This window comes from Labrus mixtus, unplaced genomic scaffold (genome assembly GCF_963584025.1).
Source record: "Labrus mixtus unplaced genomic scaffold, fLabMix1.1 SCAFFOLD_42, whole genome shotgun sequence".
NCBI lineage: Eukaryota > Metazoa > Chordata > Actinopteri > Labriformes > Labridae > Labrus > Labrus mixtus.
Genome location: NW_026870275.1, coordinates 90,694 through 113,052, shown reverse-complemented (window position 1 = coordinate 113,052; position 22,359 = coordinate 90,694).

Genomic DNA, 22,359 nt, shown 5'->3' with positions numbered 1-22,359 from the left:
TATTTGGGCTTCAAAAAAGTTGAAAATTTTCATGAAGAAATTCGGCTTCAAAAAAGTTTTCGCGAGAGGGGGGTGTTTCGTCTTTTTTCAACTTTTTCGTGAGGGGGGGGTGTTTCGTCTTTTTTCAACTTTTTCGCAAGGGGGGGTGTTTCCTCTTTTTTCAACTTTTTCGTAAGGGGGGGTGTTTCCTCTTTTTTCAACTTTTTCATATGGGGGGGTTGGTCAATTGAAATTTTTCATGAAGTATTTGGGCTTCAAAAAAGTTGAAAATTTTCATGAAGCATTTGGGCTTCAAAAAAGTTGAAAATTTTCATGAAGAAATTCGGCTTCAAAAAAGTTGAACGTTTTCATGAAGTATTTGGGTTTCAAAAAAGTTGAAAATTTTCATGAAGAAATTCGGCTTCAAAAAAGTTTTCGCAAGGGGGGGGTGTTTCGTCTTTTTTCAACTTTTTCGTAAGGGGGGGGGGGTGTTTCGTCTTTTTTCAACTTTTTCGTAAGAGGGGGGAGTTTCGTCTTTTTTCAACTTTTTCGTGAGGGGGGTGGGTCAATTGAAAGTATTCATGAAGAAATTCGGCTTCAAAAAAGTTTTCGCGAGGGGGGGGTGTTTCGTCTTTTTTCAACTTTTTCGTAAGGGGGGGGTGTTTCGTCTTTTTTCAACTTTTTCGTAAGGGGGGGTGTTTCGTCTTTTTTCAATTTTTTCGTAAGAGGGGGGTGTTTCGTCTTTTTTCAACTTTTTCGTGAGGGGGGGTGGGTCAATTGAAAATATTCATGAAGAAATTCGGCTTCAAAAAAGTTAAAAATTTTCATTAAGTATTTGGGCTTCAAAAATGTTTTAAATTTTCATGAAGTATTTGGGCTTCGAAAAAGTTGAAAATTTTCATGAAGAAATTCGGCTTCAAAAAAGTTTTCGCAAGGGGGGGTGTTTCGTCTTTTTTCAACTTTTTCGTAAGGGGGGGTGTTTCCTCTTTTTTCAACTTTTTCATATGGGGGGGTTGGTCAATTGAAATTTTTCATGAAGTATTTGGGCTTCAAAAAAGTTGAAAATTTTCATGAAGTATTTGGGCTTCAAAAAAGTTGAAAATTTTCATGAAGAAATTCGGCTTCAAAAAAGTTGAACGTTTTCATGAAGTATTTGGGCTTCAAAAAAGTTGAAAATATTCATGAAGAAATTCGGCTTCAAAAAAGTTGAAAATTTTCATGAAGTATTTGGGCTTCAAAATTTTTTTAAATTTTCATGAAGAAATTCGGCTTCAAAAAAGTTGAAAATTTTCATGAAGTATTTGGGCTTCAAAAAAGTTGAAAATTTTCATGAAGAAATTCGGCTTCAAAAAAGTTTTCGCAAGGGGGGGGTGTTTCGTCTTTTTTCAACTTTTTCGTAAGGGGGGGTGTTTCGTCTTTTTTCAACTTTTTCGTAAGAGGGGGGTGTTTCGTCTTTTTTCAACTTTTTCGTGAGGGGGTGGGTCAATTGAAAGTATTCAAGAAGAAATTCGGCTTCAAAAAAGTTGAAAATTTTCATGAAGTATTTGGGCTTCAAAAAAGTTGAAAATTTTCATGAAGAAATTCGGCTTCAAAAAAGTTTTCGCGAGAGGGGGGTGTTTCGTCTTTTTTCAACTTTTTCGTGAGGGGGGGGTGTTTCGTCTTTTTTCAACTTTTTCGCAAGGGGGGGTGTTTCCTCTTTTTTCAACTTTTTCGTAAGGGGGGGTGTTTCCTCTTTTTTCAACTTTTTCATATGGGGGGGTTGGTCAATTGAAATTTTTCATGAAGTATTTGGGCTTCAAAAAAGTTGAAAATTTTCATGAAGCATTTGGGCTTCAAAAAAGTTGAACGTTTTCATGAAGTATTTGGGTTTCAAAAAAGTTGAAAATGTTCATGAAGAAATTCGGCTTCAAAAAAGTTGAAAATTTTCATGAAGTATTTGGGCTTCAAATTTTTTTTAAATTTTCATGAAGAAATTCGGCTTCAAAAAAGTTGAAAATTTTCATCAAGAAATTCGGCTTCAAAAAAGTTTTCGCAAGGGGGGGATGTTTCGTCTTTTTTCAACTTTTTCGTAAGAGGGGGGTGTTTCGTCTTTTTTCAACTTTTTCATGAGGGGGGTGGGTCAATTGAAAGTATTCATGAAGAAATTCGGCTTCAAAAAAGTTGAAAATTTTCATGAAGTATTTGGGCTTCAAAAAAGTTGAAAATTTTCATGAAGAAATTCGGCTTCAAAAAAGTTTTCGCGAGGGGGGGGTGTTTCGTCTTTTTTCAACTTTTTCGTAAGGGGGGGGTGTTTCGTCTTTTTTCAACTTTTTCGTAAGGGGGGGGTGTTTCGTCTTTTTTCAACTTTTTCGTGAGGGGGGTGGGTCAATTGAAAATATTCATGAAGAAATTCGGCTTCAAAAAAGTTGAAAATTTTCATGAAGTATTTGGGCTTCAAAAATGTTTTAAATTTTCATGAAGAAATTCGGCTTCAAAAAAGTTTAAAATTTTCATGAAGAAATTCGGCGTCAAAAAAGTTTTCGCGAGGGGGGGGTGTTTCGTCTTTTTTCAACTTTTTCGTAAGGGGGGGGTGTTTCGTCTTTTTTCAACTTTTTCGTAAGGGGGGGTGTTTCGTCTTTTTTCAATTTTTTCGTAAGAGGGGGGTGTTTCGTCTTTTTTCAACTTTTTCGTGAGGGGGGGTGGGTCAATTGAAAATATTCATGAAGAAATTCGGCTTCAAAAAAGTTAAAAATTTTCATTAAGTATTTGGGCTTCAAAAATGTTTTAAATTTTCATGAAGTATTTGGGCTTCGAAAAAGTTGAAAATTTTCATGAAGAAATTCGGCTTCAAAAAAGTTTTCGCAAGGGGGGGTGTTTCGTCTTTTTTCAACTTTTTCGTAAGGGGGGGTGTTTCCTCTTTTTTCAACTTTTTCATATGGGGGGGTTGGTCAATTGAAATTTTTCATGAAGTATTTGGGCTTCAAAAAAGTTGAAAATTTTCATGAAGTATTTGGGCTTCAAAAAAGTTGAAAATTTTCATGAAGAAATTCGGCTTCAAAAAAGTTGAACGTTTTCATGAAGTATTTGGGCTTCAAAAAAGTTGAAAATATTCATGAAGAAATTCGGCTTCAAAAAAGTTGAAAATTTTCATGAAGTATTTGGGCTTCAAAATTTTTTTAAATTTTCATGAAGAAATTCGGCTTCAAAAAAGTTGAAAATTTTCATGAAGTATTTGGGCTTCAAAAAAGTTGAAAATTTTCATGAAGAAATTCGGCTTCAAAAAAGTTTTCGCAAGGGGGGGGTGTTTCGTCTTTTTTCAACTTTTTCGTAAGGGGGGGTGTTTCGTCTTTTTTCAACTTTTTCGTAAGAGGGGGGTGTTTCGTCTTTTTTCAACTTTTTCGTGAGGGGGTGGGTCAATTGAAAGTATTCAAGAAGAAATTCGGCTTCAAAAAAGTTGAAAATTTTCATGAAGTATTTGGGCTTCAAAAAAGTTGAAAATTTTCATGAAGAAATTCGGCTTCAAAAAAGTTTTCGCGAGAGGGGGGTGTTTCGTCTTTTTTCAACTTTTTCGTGAGGGGGGGGTGTTTCGTCTTTTTTCAACTTTTTCGCAAGGGGGGGTGTTTCCTCTTTTTTCAACTTTTTCGTAAGGGGGGGTGTTTCCTCTTTTTTCAACTTTTTCATATGGGGGGGTTGGTCAATTGAAATTTTTCATGAAGTATTTGGGCTTCAAAAAAGTTGAAAATTTTCATGAAGCATTTGGGCTTCAAAAAAGTTGAAAATTTTCATGAAGAAATTCGGCTTCAAAAAAGTTGAACGTTTTCATGAAGTATTTGGGTTTCAAAAAAGTTGAAAATGTTCATGAAGAAATTCGGCTTCAAAAAAGTTGAAAATGTTCATGAAGTATTTGGGCTTCAAATTTTTTTTAAATTTTCATGAAGAAATTCGGCTTCAAAAAAGTTGAAAATTTTCATCAAGAAATTCGGCTTCAAAAAAGTTTTCGCAAGGGGGGGATGTTTCGTCTTTTTTCAACTTTTTCGTAAGGGGGGGTGTTTCCGCTTTTTTCAACTTTTTCATAAGGGGGGGTTGGTCAATTGAATTTTTTCATGAAGTATTTGGGCTTCAAAAAAGTTGAAAATTTTCATGAAGAAATTGGTCTTCAAAAAAGTTGAACGTTTTCATCAAGTATTTGGGCTTCAAAAAAGTTGAAAATTTTCATTAAGTATTTGGGCTTCAAAAAAGTTGAAAATATTCATGAAGAAATTCGGCTTCAAAAAAGTTGAACATTTTCATGAAGTATTTGGGCTTCAAAAAAGTTGAAAATTTTCATGAAGAAATTCGGCTTCAAAAAAGTTTTCGCAAGGGGGGGGTGTTTCGTCTTTTTTCAACTTTTTCGTAAGGGGGGGGTGTTTCGTCTTTTTTCAACTTTTTCGTAAGAGGGGGGTGTTTCGTCTTTTTTCAACTTTTTCGTGAGGGGGGTGGGTCAATTGAAAGTATTCATGAAGAAATTAGGCTTCAAAAAAGTTGAAAATTTTCATGAAGTATTTGGGCTTCAAAAAAGTTGAAAATTTTCATTAAGAAATTCGGCTTCAAAAAGGTTGAAAATATTCATGAAGAAATTCGGCTTCAAAAAAGTTTAAAATTTTCATGAAGTATTTAGGCTTCAAAAAAGTTGAAAATTTTCATGAAGAAATTCGGCTTCAAAAAAGTTTTCGCAAGGGGGGGGTGTTTCGTCTTTTTTCAACTTTTTCGTAAGGGGGGTTGTTTCGTCTTTTTTCAACTTTTTCGTAAGAGGGGGGTGTTTCGTCTTTTTTCAACTTTTTCGTGAGGGGGTGGGTCAATTGAAAGTATTCATGAAGAAATTCGGCTTCAAAAAAGTTGAAAATTTTCATGAAGTATTTGGGATTCAAAAAAGTTGAAAATTTTCATGAAGAAATTCGGCTTCAAAAAAGTTTTCGCAAGGGGGGGTGTTTCGTCTTTTTTCAACTTTTTCGTAAGGGGGGGGTGTTTCGTCTTTTTTCGACTTTTTCGTGAGGGGGGGGTGGGTCAATTGAAAATATTCATGGAGAAATTTGGCTTCAAAAAGGTTGAAAATTTTCATTAAATATTTGGGCTTCAAAAAAGTTTAAAAATTTCATGAAGAAATTCGGCTTCAAAAAGGTTGAAAATTTTCATGAAGTATTTGGGCTTCAAAAATGTTTTAAATTTTCATGAAAAAATTCGGCTTCAAAAAAGATGAACGTTTTCATGAAGTATTTGGGCTTCAAAAAAGTTGAAAATTTTCATGAAGTATTTGGGCTTCAAAAAAGTTGAAAATTTTCATGAAGTATTTGGGCTTCAAAAAAGTTGAAAATATTCATGAAGAAATTCGGCTTCAAAAAAGTTGAAAATTTTCATGAAGAAATTCGGCTTCAAAAAAGTTTTCGCAAGGGGGGGATGTTTCGTCTTTTTTCAACTTTTTCGTAAGAGGGGGGTGTTTCGTCTTTTTTCAACTTTCTCATGAGGGGGGTGGGTCAATTGAAAGTATTCATGAAGAAATTCGGCTTCAAAAAAGTTGAAAATTTTCATGAAGTATTTGGGCTTCAAAAAAGTTGAAAATTTTCATGAAGAAATTAGGCTTCAAAAAAGTTTTCGCGAGGGGGGGGTGTTTCGTCTTTTTTCAACTTTTTCGTAAGGGGGGGGTGTTTCGTCTTTTTTCAACTTTTTCGTAAGGGGGGGGTGTTTCGTCTTTTTTCAACTTTTTCGTAAGAGGGGGGTGTTTCGTCTTTTTTCAACTTTTTCGTGAGGGGGGTGGGTCAATTGAAAATATTCATGAAGAAATTCGGCTTCAAAAAAGTTGAAAATTTTCATGAAGTATTTGGGCTTCAAAAATGTTTTAAATTTTCATGAAGAAATTCGGCTTCAAAAAAGTTTAAAATTTTAATGAAGTATTTGGACTTCAAAAATGTTTTAAATTTTGATGAAGAAATTCGGCTTCAAAAAAGTTTAAAATTTTCATGAAGAAATTCGGCGTCAAAAAAGATGAAAATTTTCATGAAGTATTTGGGCTTCAAAAAAGTTGAAAATTTTCATTAAGAAATTCGGCTTCAAAAAGGTTGAAAATATTCATGAAGAAATTCGGCTTCAAAAAAGTTTAAAATTTTCATGAAGTATTTAGGCTTCAAAAAAGTTGAAAATTTTCATGAAGAAATTCGGCTTCAAAAAAGTTTTCGCAAGGGGGGGGTGTTTCGTCTTTTTTCAACTTTTTCGTAAGGGGGGTTGTTTCGTCTTTTTTCAACTTTTTCGTAAGAGGGGGGTGTTTCGTCTTTTTTCAACTTTTTCGTGAGGGGGTGGGTCAATTGAAAGTATTCATGAAGAAATTCGGCTTCAAAAAAGTTGAAAATTTTCATGAAGTATTTGGGATTCAAAAAAGTTGAAAATTTTCATGAAGAAATTCGGCTTCAAAAAAGTTTTCGCAAGGGGGGGTGTTTCGTCTTTTTTCAACTTTTTCGTAAGGGGGGGGTGTTTCGTCTTTTTTCGACTTTTTCGTGAGGGGGGGGTGGGTCAATTGAAAATATTCATGGAGAAATTCGGCTTCAAAAAGGTTGAAAATTTTCATTAAGTATTTGGGCTTCAAAAAAGTTTAAAAATTTCATGAAGAAATTCGGCTTCAAAAAGGTTGAAAATTTTCATGAAGTATTTGGGCTTCAAAAATGTTTTAAATTTTCATGAAAAAATTCGGCTTCAAAAAAGATGAACGTTTTCATGAAGTATTTGGGCTTCAAAAAAGTTGAAAATTTTCATGAAGTATTTGGGCTTCAAAAATGTTTTAAATTTTCATGAAGAAATTCGGCTTCAAAAAAGTTTAAAATTTTCATGAAGTATTTGGACTTCAAAAATGTTTTAAATTTTGATGAAGAAATTCGGCTTCAAAAAAGTTTAAAATTTTCATGAAGAAATTCGGCGTCAAAAAAGATGAAAATTTTCATGAAGTATTTGGGCTTCAAAAAAGTTGAAAATTTTCATGAAGAAATTCGGCTTCAAAAAAGTTTGCGTGAGGGGGAGGTGTTTCGTCTTTTTTAAAATTTTTCGTGAGGGGGGGTGTTTCGTCTTTTTTCAACTTTTTCGTAAGGGGGGGTGTTTCGTCTTTTTTCAACTTTTTCGTAAGGGGGGGGTGTTTCGTCTTTTTTCAACTTTTTCGTAAGAGGGGGGTGTTTCGTCTTTTTTCAACTTTTTCGTAAGGGGGGGGTGTTTCGTCTTTTTTCAACTTTTTCGTGAGGGGGGTGGGTCAATTGAAAGTATTCATGAAGAAATTCGGCTTCAAAAAAGTTGAAAATTTTCATGAAGTATTTGGGCTTCAAAAAAGTTTAAAATTTTCATGAAGAAATTCGGCTTCAAAAAGGTTGAAAATATTCATGAAGAAATTCGGCTTCAAAAAAGTTTAAAATTTTCATGAAGTATTTAGGGTTCAAAAAAGTTGAAAATTTTCATGAAGAAATTCGGCTTCAAAAAAGTTTTCGTGAGGGGGAGGTGTTTCGTCTTTTTTTAAATTTTTCGTGAGGGGGGGTGTTTCGTCTTTTTTCAACTTTTTCGTAAGGGGGGGTGTTTCGTCTTTTTTCAACTTTTTCGTAAGAGGGGGGTGTTTCGTCTTTTTTCAACTTTTTCGTGAGGGAGGTGGGTCAATTGAAAGTATTCATGAAGAAATTCGGCTTCAAAAAAGTTGAAAATTTTCATGAAGTATTTGGGCTTCAAAAAAGTTGAAAATTTTCATGAAGAAATTCGGATTCAAAAAAGTTTTCGCAAGGGGGGGGTGTTTCGTCTTTTTTCAACTTTTTCGTAAGGGGGGGGTGTTTCGTCTTTTTTCAACTTTTTCGTAAGGGGGGGGGTGTTTCGTCTTTTTTCAACTTTTTTCGTAATTAGGTGGTGTTTCGTCTTTTTTCAACTTTTTCGTGAGGGGGGTGGGTCAATTGAAAATATTCATGAAGAAATTCGGCTTCAAAAAAGTTTTCGTAAGGGGGAGGTGTTTCGTCTTTTTTCAACTTTTTTGTGAGGGGGGGTGTTTCGTCTTTTTTCAACTTTTTCGTAAGGGGGGGGTGTTTCGTCTTTTTTCAACTTTTTCGTAAGAGTTGGGTGTTTCGTCTTTTTTCAACTTTTTCGTGAGGGGGGTGGGTCAATTGAAAATATTCATGAAGAAATTCGGCTTCAAAAAAGTTGAAAATTTTCATGAAGTATTTGGGCTTCAAAAATGTTTTAAATTTTCATGAAGAAATTCGGCTTCAAAAAAGTTTAAAATTTTCATGAAGTATTTGGACTTCAAAAATGTTTTAAATTTTGATGAAGAAATTCGGCTTCAAAAAAGTTTAAAATTTTCATGAAGAAATTCGGCGTCAAAAAAGATGAAAATTTTCATGAAGTATTTGGGCTTCAAAAAAGTTGAAAATTTTCATGAAGAAATTCGGCTTCAAAAAAGTTTTCGCAAGGGGGGGTGTTTCGTCTTTTTTCAACTTTTTCGTAAGGGGGGGTGTTTCCTCTTTTTTCAACTTTTTCATAAGGGGGGGTTGGTCAATTGAAATTTTTCATGAAGTATTTGGGCTTCAAAAAAGTTGAAAATTTTCATGAAGAAATTGGTCTTCAAAAAAGTTGAACGTTTTCATCAAGTATTTGGGCTTCAAAAAAGTTGAAAATTTTCATGAAGTATTTGGGCTTCAAAAAAGTTGAAAATATTCATGAAGAAATTCGGCTTCAAAAAAGTTGAAAATATTCATGAAGTATTTGGGCTTCAAAAAAGTTGAAAATTTTCATGAAGAAATTCGGCTTCAAAAAAGTTGAAAATTTTCATGAAGTATTTGGGCTTCAAAAAAGTTGAAAATTTTCATGAAGAAATTCGGCTTCAAAAAAGTTTTCGCAAGGGGGGGGTGTTTCGTCTTTTTTCAACTTTTTCGTAAGGGGGGGGTGTTTCGTCTTTTTTCAACTTTTTCGTAAGAGGGGGGTGTTTCGTCTTTTTTCAACTTTTTCGTAAGGGGGGGGTGTTTCGTCTTTTTTCAACTTTTTCGTAAGGGGGGGGGTGTTTCGTCTTTTTTCAACTTTTTCATAATTAGGTGGTGTTTCGTCTTTTTTCAACTTTTTCGTGAGGGGGGTGGGTCAATTGAAAATATTCATGAAGAAATTCGGCTTCAAAAAAGTTGAAAATTTTCATGAAGTATTTAGGCTTCAAAAAAGTTGAAAATTTTCATGAAGAAATTCGGCTTCAAAAAAGTTTTCGTAAGGGGGAGGTGTTTCGTCTTTTTTCAACTTTTTTGTGAGGGGGGGTGTTTCGTCTTTTTTCAACTTTTTCGTAAGGGGGGGGTGTTTCGTCTTTTTTCAACTTTTTCGTAAGAGTTGGGTGTTTCGTCTTTTTTCAACTTTTTCGTGAGGGGGGTGGGTCAATTGAAAATATTCATGAAGAAATTCGGCTTCAAAAAAGTTGAAAATTTTCATGAAGTATTTGGGCTTCAAAAATGTTTTAAATTTTCATGAAGACATTCGGCTTCAAAAAAGTTTAAAATTTTCATGAAGTATTTGGACTTCAAAAATGTTTTAAATTTTGATGAAGAAATTCGGCTTCAAAAAAGTTTAAAATTTTCATGAAGAAATTCGGCGTCAAAAAAGATGAAAATTTTCATGAAGTATTTGGGCTTCAAAAAAGTTGAAAATTTTCATGAAGAAATTCGGCTTCAAAAAAGTTTAAAATTTTCATGAAGAAATTCGGCGTCAAAAAAGATGAAAATTTTCATGAAGTATTTGGGCTTCAAAAAAGTTGAAAATTTTCATGAAGAAATTCGGCTTCAAAAAAGTTTTCGCAAGGGGGGGTGTTTCGTCTTTTTTCAACTTTTTCGTAAGGGGGGGTGTTTCCTCTTTTTTCAACTTTTTCATAAGGGGGGGTTGGTCAATTGAAATTTTTCATGAAGTATTTGGGCTTCAAAAAAGTTGAAAATTTTCATGAAGAAATTGGTCTTCAAAAAAGTTGAACGTTTTCATCAAGTATTTGGGCTTCAAAAAAGTTGAAAATTTTCATGAAGTATTTGGGCCTCAAAAAAGTTGAAAATTTTCATGAAGAAATTCGGCTTCAAAAAAGTTTTCGCAAGGGGGGGGGTGTTTCGTCTTTTTTCAACTTTTTCGTGAGGGGGGTGGGTCAATTGAAAGTATTCATGAAGAAATTCGGCTTCCAAAAAGTTGAAAATTTTCATGAAGTATTTAGGCTTCAAAAAAGTTGAAAATTTTCATGAAGAAATTCGGCTTCAAAAAAGTTTTCGCAAGGGGGGGTGTTTCGTCTTTTTTCAACTTTTTCGTGAGGGGGTGGGTCAATTGAAAGTCTTCATGAAGAAATTCGGCTTCAAAAAAGTTGAAAATTTTCATGAAGTATTTGGGCTTCAAAAAAGTTGAAAATTTTCATGAAGAAATTCGGATTCAAAAAAGTTTTCGCAAGGGGGGGGTGTTTCGTCTTTTTTCAACTTTTTCGTAAGGGGGGGGTGTTTCGTCTTTTTTCAAGTTTTTCGTAAGGGGGGGTGTTTCGTCTTTTTTCAACTTTTTCGTAATAGGGGGGTGTTTCGTCTTTTTTCAACTTTTTCGTGAGGGGGGTGGGTCAATTGAAAATATTCATGAAGAAATTCGGCTTCAAAAAAGTTGAAAATTTTCATGAAGTATTTAGGCTTCAAAAAAGTTGAAAATTTTCATGAAGAAATTCGGCTTCAAAAAAGTTTGCGTGAGGGGGAGGTGTTTCGTCTTTTTTAAAATTTTTCGTGAGGGGGGGTGTTTCGTCTTTTTTCAACTTTTTCGTAAGGGGGGGTGTTTCGTCTTTTTTCAACTTTTTCGTAAGGGGGGGGTGTTTCGTCTTTTTTCAACTTTTTCGTAAGAGGGGGGTGTTTCGTCTTTTTTCAACTTTTTCGTAAGGGGGGGGTGTTTCGTCTTTTTTCAACTTTTTCGTGAGGGGGGTGGGTCAATTGAAAGTATTCATGAAGAAATTCGGCTTCAAAAAAGTTGAAAATTTTCATGAAGTATTTGGGCTTCAAAAAAGTTTAAAATTTTCATGAAGAAATTCGGCTTCAAAAAGGTTGAAAATATTCATGAAGAAATTCGGCTTCAAAAAAGTTTAAAATTTTCATGAAGTATTTAGGGTTCAAAAAAGTTGAAAATTTTCATGAAGAAATTCGGCTTCAAAAAAGTTTTCGTGAGGGGGAGGTGTTTCGTCTTTTTTTAAATTTTTCGTGAGGGGGGGTGTTTCGTCTTTTTTCAACTTTTTCGTAAGGGGGGGTGTTTCGTCTTTTTTCAACTTTTTCGTAAGAGGGGGGTGTTTCGTCTTTTTTCAACTTTTTCGTGAGGGAGGTGGGTCAATTGAAAGTATTCATGAAGAAATTCGGCTTCAAAAAAGTTGAAAATTTTCATGAAGTATTTGGGCTTCAAAAAAGTTGAAAATTTTCATGAAGAAATTCGGATTCAAAAAAGTTTTCGCAAGGGGGGGGTGTTTCGTCTTTTTTCAACTTTTTCGTAAGGGGGGGGTGTTTCGTCTTTTTTCAACTTTTTCGTAAGGGGGGGGGTGTTTCGTCTTTTTTCAACTTTTTTCGTAATTAGGTGGTGTTTCGTCTTTTTTCAACTTTTTCGTGAGGGGGGTGGGTCAATTGAAAATATTCATGAAGAAATTCGGCTTCAAAAAAGTTTTCGTAAGGGGGAGGTGTTTCGTCTTTTTTCAACTTTTTTGTGAGGGGGGGTGTTTCGTCTTTTTTCAACTTTTTCGTAAGGGGGGGGTGTTTCGTCTTTTTTCAACTTTTTCGTAAGAGTTGGGTGTTTCGTCTTTTTTCAACTTTTTCGTGAGGGGGGTGGGTCAATTGAAAATATTCATGAAGAAATTCGGCTTCAAAAAAGTTGAAAATTTTCATGAAGTATTTGGGCTTCAAAAATGTTTTAAATTTTCATGAAGAAATTCGGCTTCAAAAAAGTTTAAAATTTTCATGAAGTATTTGGACTTCAAAAATGTTTTAAATTTTGATGAAGAAATTCGGCTTCAAAAAAGTTTAAAATTTTCATGAAGAAATTCGGCGTCAAAAAAGATGAAAATTTTCATGAAGTATTTGGGCTTCAAAAAAGTTGAAAATTTTCATGAAGAAATTCGGCTTCAAAAAAGTTTTCGCAAGGGGGGGTGTTTCGTCTTTTTTCAACTTTTTCGTAAGGGGGGGTGTTTCCTCTTTTTTCAACTTTTTCATAAGGGGGGGTTGGTCAATTGAAATTTTTCATGAAGTATTTGGGCTTCAAAAAAGTTGAAAATTTTCATGAAGAAATTGGTCTTCAAAAAAGTGGAACGTTTTCATCAAGTATTTGGGCTTCAAAAAAGTTGAAAATTTTCATGAAGTATTTGGGCTTCAAAAAAGTTGAAAATATTCATGAAGAAATTCGGCTTCAAAAAAGTTGAAAATATTCATGAAGTATTTGGGCTTCAAAAAAGTTGAAAATTTTCATGAAGAAATTCGGCTTCAAAAAAGTTGAAAATTTTCATGAAGTATTTGGGCTTCAAAAAAGTTTAAAATTTTCATGAAGTAATTCGGCTTCAAAAAAGTTTTCGTAACGGGGAGGTGTTTCATCTTTTTTCAACTTTTTCGTGAGGGGGGGTGTTTCTTCTTTTTTCAACTTGTTCGTAAGGGGGGGTGTTTCGTCTTTTTTCAACTTTTTCGTGAGGGGGGTGGGTCAATTGAAAGTATTCATGAAGAAATTCGGCTTCAAAAAAGTTGAAAATTTTCATGAAGAAATTCGGATTCAAAAAAGTTTTCGCAAGGGGGGGGTGTTTCGTCTTTTTTCAACTTTTTCGTAAGGGGGGGGTGTTTCGTCTTTTTTCAACTTTTTCGTAAGGGGGGGGTGTTTCGTCTTTTTTCAACTTTTTCGTAAGAGGGGGGTGTTTCGTCTTTTTTCAACTTTTTCGTGAGGGGGGTGGGTCAATTGAAAATATTCATGAAGAAATTCGGCTTCAAAAAAGTTGAAAATTTTCATGAAGTATTTAGGCTTCAAAAAAGTTGATAATTTTCATGAAGAAATTTGGCTTCAAAAAAGTTTTCGCAAGGGGGGGTGTTTCGTCTTTTTTCAACTTTTTCGTGAGGGGGGTGGGTCAATTGAAAGTCTTCATGAAGAAATTCGGCTTCAAAAAAGTTGAAAATTTTCATGAAGTATTTGGGCTTCAAAAAAGTTGAAAATTTTCATGAAGAAATTCGGATTCAAAAAAGTTTTCGCAAGGGGGGGGTGTTTCGTCTTTTTTCAACTTTTTCGTAAGGGGGGGGTGTTTCGTCTTTTTTCAAGTTTTTCGTAAGGGGGGGTGTTTCGTCTTTTTTCAACTTTTTCGTAAGAGGGGGGTGTTTCGTCTTTTTTCAACTTTTTCGTGAGGGGGGTGGGTCAATTGAAAATATTCATGAAGAAATTCGGCTTCAAAAAAGTTGAAAATTTTCATGAAGTATTTAGGCTTCAAAAAAGTTTAAAATTTTCATGAAGAAATTCGGCTTCAAAAAAGTTTTCGTGAGGGGGAGGTGTTTCGTCTTTTTTTAAATTTTTCGTGAGGGGGGGTGTTTCGTCTTTTTTCAACTTTTTCATAAGGGGGGGTGTTTCGTCTTTTTTCAACTTTTTCGTAAGAGGGGGGTGTTTCGTCTTTTTTCAACTTTTTCGTGAGGGGGTGGGTCAATTGAAAGTTTTCATGAAGAAATTCGGCTTCAAAAAAGTTGAAAATTTTCATGAAGTATTTGGGCTTCAAAAAAGTTGAAAATTTTCATGAAGAAATTCGGATTCAAAAAAGTTTTCGCAAGGGGGGGGTGTTTCGTCTTTTTTCAACTTTTTCGTAAGGGGGGGGTGTTTCGTCTTTTTTCAACTTTTTCGTAAGGGGGGGGGTGTTTCGTCTTTTTTCAACTTTTTCGTAATTAGGTGGTGTTTCGTCTTTTTTCAACTTTTTCGTGAGGGGGGTGGGTCAATTGAAAATATTCATGAAGAAATTCGGCTTCAAAAAAGTTGAAAATTTTCATGAAGTATTTAGGCTTCAAAAAAGTTGAAAATTTTCATGAAGAAATTCGGCTTCAAAAAAGTTTTCGTAAGGGGGAGGTGTTTCGTCTTTTTTCAACTTTTTCGTGAGGGGGTGGGTCAATTGAAAGTTTTCATGAAGAAATTCGGCTTCAAAAAAGTTGAAAATTTTCATGAAGTATTTGGGCTTCAAAAAAGTTGAAAATTTTCATGAAGAAATTCGGATTCAAAAAAGTTTTCGCAAGGGGGGGGTGTTTCGTCTTTTTTCAACTTTTTCGTAAGGGGGGGGTGTTTCGTCTTTTTTCAACTTTTTCGTAAGGGGGGGGGTGTTTCGTCTTTTTTCAACTTTTTCGTAATTAGGTGGTGTTTCGTCTTTTTTCAACTTTTTCGTGAGGGGGGTGGGTCAATTGAAAATATTCATGAAGAAATTCGGCTTCAAAAAAGTTGAAAATTTTCATGAAGTATTTAGGCTTCAAAAAAGTTGAAAATTTTCATGAAGAAATTCGGCTTCAAAAAAGTTTTCGTAAGGGGGAGGTGTTTCGTCTTTTTTCAACTTTTTTGTGAGGGGGGGTGTTTCGTGTTTTTTCAACTTTTTCGTAAGGGGGGGTGTTTCGTCTTTTTTCAACTTTTTCGTAAGGGGGGGGTGTTTCGTCTTTTTTCAACTTTTTCGTGAGGGGGGTGGGTCAATTGAAAGTATTCATGAAGAAATTCGGCTTCAAAAAGGTTGAAAATATTCATGAAGAAATTCGGCTTCAAAAAAGTTGAAAATATTCATGAAGTATTTGGGCTTCAAAAAAGTTGAAAATTTTCATGAAGAAATTCGGCTTCAAAAAAGTTGAAAATTTTCATGAAGTATTTGGGCTTCAAAAAAGTTGAAAATTTTCATGAAGAAATTCGGCTTCAAAAAAGTTTTCGCAAGGGGGGGGTGTTTCGTCTTTTTTCAACTTTTTCGTAAGGGGGGGGTGTTTCGTCTTTTTTCAACTTTTTCGTAAGAGGGGGGTGTTTCGTCTTTTTTCAACTTTTTCGTGAGGGGGGTGGGTCAATTGAAAGTATTCATGAAGAAATTAGGCTTCAAAAAAGTTGAAAATTTTCATGAAGTATTTGGGCTTCAAAAAAGTTTAAAATTTTCATGAAGTAATTCGGCTTCAAAAAAGTTTTCGTAACGGGGAGGTGTTTCATCTTTTTTCAACTTTTTCGTGAGGGGGGGTGTTTCTTCTTTTTTCAACTTGTTCGTAAGGGGGGGTGTTTCGTCTTTTTTCAACTTTTTCGTGAGGGGGGTGGGTCAATTGAAAGTATTCATGAAGAAATTCGGCTTCAAAAAAGTTGAAAATTTTCATGAAGTATTTGGGCTTCAAAAAAGTTGAAAATTTTCATGAAGAAATTCGGATTCAAAAAAGTTTTCGCAAGGGGGGGGTGTTTCGTCTTTTTTCAACTTTTTCGTAAGGGGGGGGTGTTTCGTCTTTTTTCAACTTTTTCGTAAGGGGGGGTGTTTCGTCTTTTTTCAACTTTTTCGTAAGAGGGGGGTGTTTCGTCTTTTTTCAACTTTTTCGTGAGGGGGGTGGGTCAATTGAAAATAATCATGAAGAAATTCGGCTTCAAAAAAGTTGAAAATTTTCATGAAGAAATTCGGATTCAAAAAAGTTTTCGCAAGGGGGGGGTGTTTCGTCTTTTTTCAACTTTTTCGTAAGGGGGGGGTGTTTCGTCTTTTTTCAACTTTTTCGTAAGGGGGGGGTGTTTCGTCTTTTTTCAACTTTTTCGTAAGAGGGGGGTGTTTCGTCTTTTTTCAACTTTTTCGTGAGGGGGGTGGGTCAATTGAAAATATTCATGAAGAAATTCGGCTTCAAAAAAGTTCAAAATTTTCATGAAGTATTTAGGCTTCAAAAAAGTTGATAATTTTCATGAAGAAATTCGGCTTCAAAAAAGTTTTCGCAAGGGGGGGTGTTTCGTCTTTTTTCAACTTTTTCGTGAGGGGGGTGGGTCAATTGAAAGTCTTCATGAAGAAATTCGGCTTCAAAAAAGTTGAAAATTTTCATGAAGTATTTGGGCTTCAAAAAAGTTGAAAATTTTCATGAAGAAATTCGGATTCAAAAAAGTTTTCGCAAGGGGGGGGTGTTTCGTCTTTTTTCAACTTTTTCGTAAGGGGGGGGTGTTTCGTCTTTTTTCAAGTTTTTCGTAAGGGGGGGTGTTTCGTCTTTTTTCAACTTTTTCGTAAGAGGGGGGTGTTTCGTCTTTTTTCAACTTTTTCGTGAGGGGGGTGGGTCAATTGAAAATATTCATGAAGAAATTCGGCTTCAAAAAAGTTGAAAATTTTCATGAAGTATTTAGGCTTCAAAAAAGTTTAAAATTTTCATGAAGAAATTCGGCTTCAAAAAAGTTTTCGTGAGGGGGAGGTGTTTCGTCTTTTTTTTAAATTTTTCGTGAGGGGGGGTGTTTCGTCTTTTTTCAACTTTTTCATAAGGGGGGGTGTTTCGTCTTTTTTCAACTTTTTCGTAAGGGGGGGGTGTTTCGTCTTTTTTCAACTTTTTCGTAAGAGGGGGGTGTTTCGTCTTTTTTCAACTTTTTCGTGAGGGGGTGGGTCAATTGAAAGTATTCATGAAGAAATTCGGCTTCAAAAAAGTTGAAAATTTTCATGAAGTATTTGGGCTTCAAAAAAGTTGAAAATTTTCATGAAGAAATTCGGATTCAAAAAAGTTTTCGCAAGGGGGGGGTGTTTCGTCTTTTTTCAACTTTTTCGTAAGGGGGGGGTGTTTCGTCTTTTTTCAACTTTTTCGTAAGGGGGGGGGTGTTTCGTCTTTTTTCAACTTTTTCGTAATTAGGTGGTGTTTCGTCTTTTTTCAACTTTTTCGTGAGGGGGGTGGGTCAATTGAAAATATTCATGAAGAAATTCGGCTTCAAAAAAGTTGAAAATTTTCATGAAGTATTTAGGCTTCAAAAAAGTTGAAAATTTTCATGAAGAAATTCGGCTTCAAAAAAGTTTTCGTAAGGGGGAGGTGTTTCGTCTTTTTTCAACTTTTTTGTGAGGGGGGGTGTTTCGTGTTTTTTCAACTTTTTCGTAAGGGGGGGTGTTTCGTCTTTTTTCAACTTTTTCGTAAGGGGGGGGTGTTTCGTCTTTTTTCAACTTTTTCGTGAGGGGGGTGGGTCAATTGAAAGTATTCATGAAGAAATTCGGCTTCAAAAAGGTTGAAAATATTCATGAAGAAATTCGGCTTCAAAAAAGTTGAAAATTTTCATGAAGTATTTAGGGTTCAAAAAAGTTGAAAATTTTCATGAAGAAATTCGGCTTCAAAAAAGTTTTCGTGAGGGGGAGGTGTTTCGTCTTTTTTTAAATTTTTCGTGAGGGGGGGTGTTTCGTCTTTTTTCAACTTTTTCGTAAGGGGGGGGTGTTTCGTCTTTTTTCAACTTTTTCGTAAGGGGGGGGTGTTTCGTCTTTTTTCAACTTTTTCGTAAGAGGGGGGTGTTTCGTCTTTTTTCAACTTTTTCGTGAGGGAGGTGGGTCAATTGAAAGTATTCATGAAGAAATTCGGCTTCAAAAAAGTTGAAAATTTTCATGAAGTATTTGGGCTTCAAAAAAGTTGAAAATTTTCATGAAGAAATTCGGATTCAAAAAAGTTTTCGCAAGGGGGGGGTGTTTCGTCTTTTTTCAACTTTTTCGTAAGGGGGGGGTGTTTCGTCTTTTTTCAACTTTTTCGTAAGGGGGGGGGTGTTTCGTCTTTTTTCAACTTTTTTCGTAATTAGGTGGTGTTTCGTCTTTTTTCAACTTTTTCGTGAGGGGGGTGGGTCAATTGAAAATATTCATGAAGAAATTCGGCTTCAAAAAAGTTGAAAATTTTCATGAAGTATTTAGGCTTCAAAAAAGTTGAAAATTTTCATGAAGAAATTCGGCTTCAAAAAAGTTTTCGTAAGGGGGAGGTGTTTCGTCTTTTTTCAACTTTTTTGTGAGGGGGGGTGTTTCGTCTTTTTTCAACTTTTTCGTAAGGGGGGGGTGTTTTGTCTTTTTTCAACTTTTTCGTAAGAGTTGGGTGTTTCGTCTTTTTTCAACTTTTTCGTGAGGGGGGTGGGTCAATTGAAAATATTCATGAAGAAATTCGGCTTCAAAAAAGTTTAAAATTTTCATGAAGAAATTCGGCGTCAAAAAAGATGAAAATTTTCATGAAGTATTTGGGCTTCAAAAAAGTTGAAAATTTTCATGAAGAAATTCGGATTCAAAAAAGTTTTCGCAAGGGGGGGGTGTTTCGTCTTTTTTCAACTTTTTCGTAAGGGGGGGGTGTTTCGTCTTTTTTCAACTTTTTCGTAAGGGGGGGGTGTTTCGTCTTTTTTCAACTTTTTCGTAATTAGGTGGTGTTTCGTCTTTTTTCAACTTTTTCGTGAGGGGGGTGGGTCAATTGAAAATATTCATGAAGAAATTCGGCTTCAAAAAAGTTGAAAATTTTCATGAAGTATTTAGGCTTCAAAAAAGTTGAAAATTTTCATGAAGAAATTCGGCTTCAAAAAAGTTTTCGTAAGGGGGAGGTGTTTCGTCTTTTTTCGACTTTTTTGTGAGGGGGGGTGTTTCGTCTTTTTTCAACTTTTTCGTAAGGGGGGGGTGTTTCGTCTTTTTTCAACTTTTTCGTAAGAGGGGGGTTTTTCGTCTTTTTTCAACTTTTTCGTGAGGGGGGTGGGTCAATTGAAAATATTCATGAAGAAATTCGGCTTCAAAAAAGTTGAAAATTTTCATGAAGTATTTGGGCTTCAAAAATGTTTTAAATTTTCATGAAGAAATTCGGCTTCAAAAAAGTTTAAAATTTTCATGAAGTATTTGGACTTCAAAAATGTTTTAAATTTTGATGAAGAAATTCGGCTTCAAAAAAGTTTAAAATTTTCATGAAGAAATTCGGCGTCAAAAAAGATGAAAATTTTCATGAAGTATTTGGGCTTCAAAAAAGTTGAAAATTTTCATGAAGAAATTCGGCTTCAAAAAAGTTTTCGCAAGGGGGGGTGTTTCGTCTTTTTTCAACTTTTTCGTAAGGGGGGGTGTTTCCTCTTTTTTCAACTTTTTCATAAGGGGGGGTTGGTCAATTGAAATTTTTCATGAAGTATTTGGGCTTCAAAAAAGTTGAAAATTTTCATGAAGAAATTGGTCTTCAAAAAAGTGGAACGTTTTCATCAAGTATTTGGGCTTCAAAAAAGTTGAAAATTTTCATGAAGTATTTGGGCTTCAAAAAAGTTGAAAATATTCATGAAGAAATTCGGCTTCAAAAAAGTTGAAAATATTCATGAAGTATTTGGGATTCAAAAAAGTTGAAAATTTTCATGAAGAAATTCGGCTTCAAAAAAGTTTTCGTAAGGGGGAGGTGTTTCGTCTTTTTTCAACTTTTTTGTGAGGGGGGGTGTTTCGTGTTTTTTCAACTTTTTCGTAAGAGGGGGGTGTTTCGTCTTTTTTCAACTTTTTCGTGAGGGGGGTGGGTCAATTGAAAATAATCATGAAGAAATTCGGCTTCAAAAAAGTTGAAAATTTTCATGAAGAAATTCGGATTCAAAAATGTTTTCGCAAGGGGGGGGTGTTTCGTCTTTTTTCAACTTTTTCGTAAGGGGGGGGTGTTTCGTCTTTTTTCAACTTTTTCGTAAGGGGGGGGTGTTTCGTCTTTTTTCAACTTTTTCGTAATTAGGTGGTGTTTCGTCTTTTTTCAACTTTTTTCGTGAGGGGGGTGGGTCAATTGAAAATATTCATGAAGAAATTCGGCTTCAAAAAAGTTGAAAATTTTCATGAAGTATTTAGGCTTCAAAAAAGTTGAAAATTTTCATGAAGAAATTCGGCTTCAAAAAAGTTTTCGTAAGGGGGAGGTGTTTCGTCTTTTTTCAACTTTTTTGTGAGGGGGGGTGTTTCGTTTTTTTTCAACTTTTTCGTAAGGGGGGGGGTGTTTCGTCTTTTTTCAACTTTTTCGTAAGAGGGGGGTGTTTCGTCTTTTTTCAACTTTTTCGTGAGGGGGGTGGGTCAATTGAAAGTATTCATGAAGAAATTAGGCTTCAAAAAAGTTGAAAATTTTCATGAAGTATTTGGGCTTCAAAAAAGTTTAAAATTTTCATGAAGAAATTCGGCTTCAAAAAGGTTGAAAATATTCATGAAGGAATTCGGCTTCAAAAAAGTTTAAAATTTTCATGAAGTATTTAGGCTTCAAAAAAGTTGAAAATTTTCATGAAGAAATTCGGCTTCAAAAAAGTTTTCGTAAGGGGGAGGTGTTTCATCTTTTTTCAACTTTTTCGTGAGGGGGGGTGTTTCGTCTTTTTTCAACTTTTTCGTAAGGGGGGGTGTTTCGTCTTTTTTCAACTTTTTCGTGAGGGGGGTGGGTCAATTGAAAGTATTCATGAAGAAATTCGGCTTCAAAAAAGTTGAAAATTTTCATGAAGTATTTGGGCTTCAAAAAAGTTGAAAATTTTCATGAAGAAATTCGGATTCAAAAAAGTTTTCGCAAGGGGGGGTGTTTCGTCTTTTTTCAACTTTTTCGTAAGGGGGGGGTGTTTCGTCTTTTTTCAACTTTTTCGTAAGGGGGGGGTGTTTCGTCTTTTTTCAACTTTTTCGTAAGAGGGGGGTGTTTCGTCTTTTTTCAACTTTTTCGTGAGGGGGGTGGGTCAATTGAAAATAATCATGAAGAAATTCGGCTTCAAAAAAGTTGAAAATTTTCATGAAGAAATTCGGATTCAAAAAAGTTTTCGCAAGGGGGGGGTGTTTCGTCTTTTTTCAACTTTTTCGTAAGGGGGGGGGTGTTTCGTCTTTTTTCAACTTTTTCGTAAGGGGGGGGTGTTTCGTCTTTTTTCAACTTTTTCGTAATTAGGTGGTGTTTCGTCTTTTTTCAACTTTTTCGTGAGGGGGGTGGGTCAATTGAAAATATTCATGAAGAAATTCGGCTTCAAAAAAGTTGAAAATTTTCATGAAGTATTTAGGCTTCAAAAAAGTTGAAAATTTTCATGAAGAAATTCGGCTTCAAAAAAGTTTTCGTAAGGGGGAGGTGTTTCGTCTTTTTTCAACTTTTTTGTGAGGGGGGGTGTTTCGTCTTTTTTCAACTTTTTCGTAAGGGGGGGGTGTTTCGTCTTTTTTCAACTTTTTCGTAAGAGGGGGGTGTTTCGTCTTTTTTCAACTTTTTCGTGAGGGGGGTGGGTCAATTGAAAATATTCATGAAGAAATTCGGCTTCAAAAAAGTTGAAAATTTTCATGAAGTATTTGGGTTTCAAAAATGTTTTAAATTTTCATGAAGAAATTCGGCTTCAAAAAAGTTTAAAATTTTCATGAAGTATTTGGACTTCAAAAATGTTTTAAATTTTGATGAAGAAATTCGGCTTCAAAAAAGTTTAAAATTTTCATGAAGAAATTCGGCGTCAAAAAAGATGAAAATTTTCATGAAGTATTTGGGCTTCAAAAAAGTTGAAAATTTTCATGAAGAAATTCGGATTCAAAAAAGTTTTCGCAAGGGGGGGGTGTTTCGTCTTTTTTCAACTTTTTCGTAAGGGGGGGGTGTTTCGTCTTTTTTCAACTTTTTCGTAAGGGGGGGGTGTTTCGTCTTTTTTCAACTTTTTCGTAATTAGGTGGTGTTTCGTCTTTTTTCAACTTTTTCGTGAGGGGGGTGGGTCAATTGAAAATATTCATGAAGAAATTCGGCTTCAAAAAAGTTGAAAATTTTCATGAAGTATTTAGGCTTCAAAAAAGTTGAAAATTTTCATGAAGAAATTCGGCTTCAAAAAAGTTTTCGTAAGGGGGAGGTGTTTCGTCTTTTTTCAACTTTTTTGTGAGGGGGGGTGTTTCGTCTTTTTTCAACTTTTTCGTAAGGGGGGGGTGTTTCGTCTTTTTTCAACTTTTTCGTAAGAGGGGGGTTTTTCGTCTTTTTTCAACTTTTTCGTGAGGGGGGTGGGTCAATTGAAAATATTCATGAAGAAATTCGGCTTCAAAAAAGTTGAAAATTTTCATGAAGTATTTGGGCTTCAAAAATGTTTTAAATTTTCATGAAGAAATTCGGCTTCAAAAAAGTTTAAAATTTTCATGAAGTATTTGGACTTCAAAAATGTTTTAAATTTTGATGAAGAAATTCGGCTTCAAAAAAGTTTAAAATTTTCATGAAGAAATTCGGCGTCAAAAAAGATGAAAATTTTCATGAAGTATTTGGGCTTCAAAAAAGTTGAAAATTTTCATGAAGAAATTCGGCTTCAAAAAAGTTTTCGCAAGGGGGGGTGTTTCGTCTTTTTTCAACTTTTTCGTAAGGGGGGGTGTTTCCTCTTTTTTCAACTTTTTCATAAGGGGGGGTTGGTCAATTGAAATTTTTCATGAAGTATTTGGGCTTCAAAAAAGTTGAAAATTTTCATGAAGAAATTGGTCTTCAAAAAAGTGGAACGTTTTCATCAAGTATTTGGGCTTCAAAAAAGTTGAAAATTTTCATG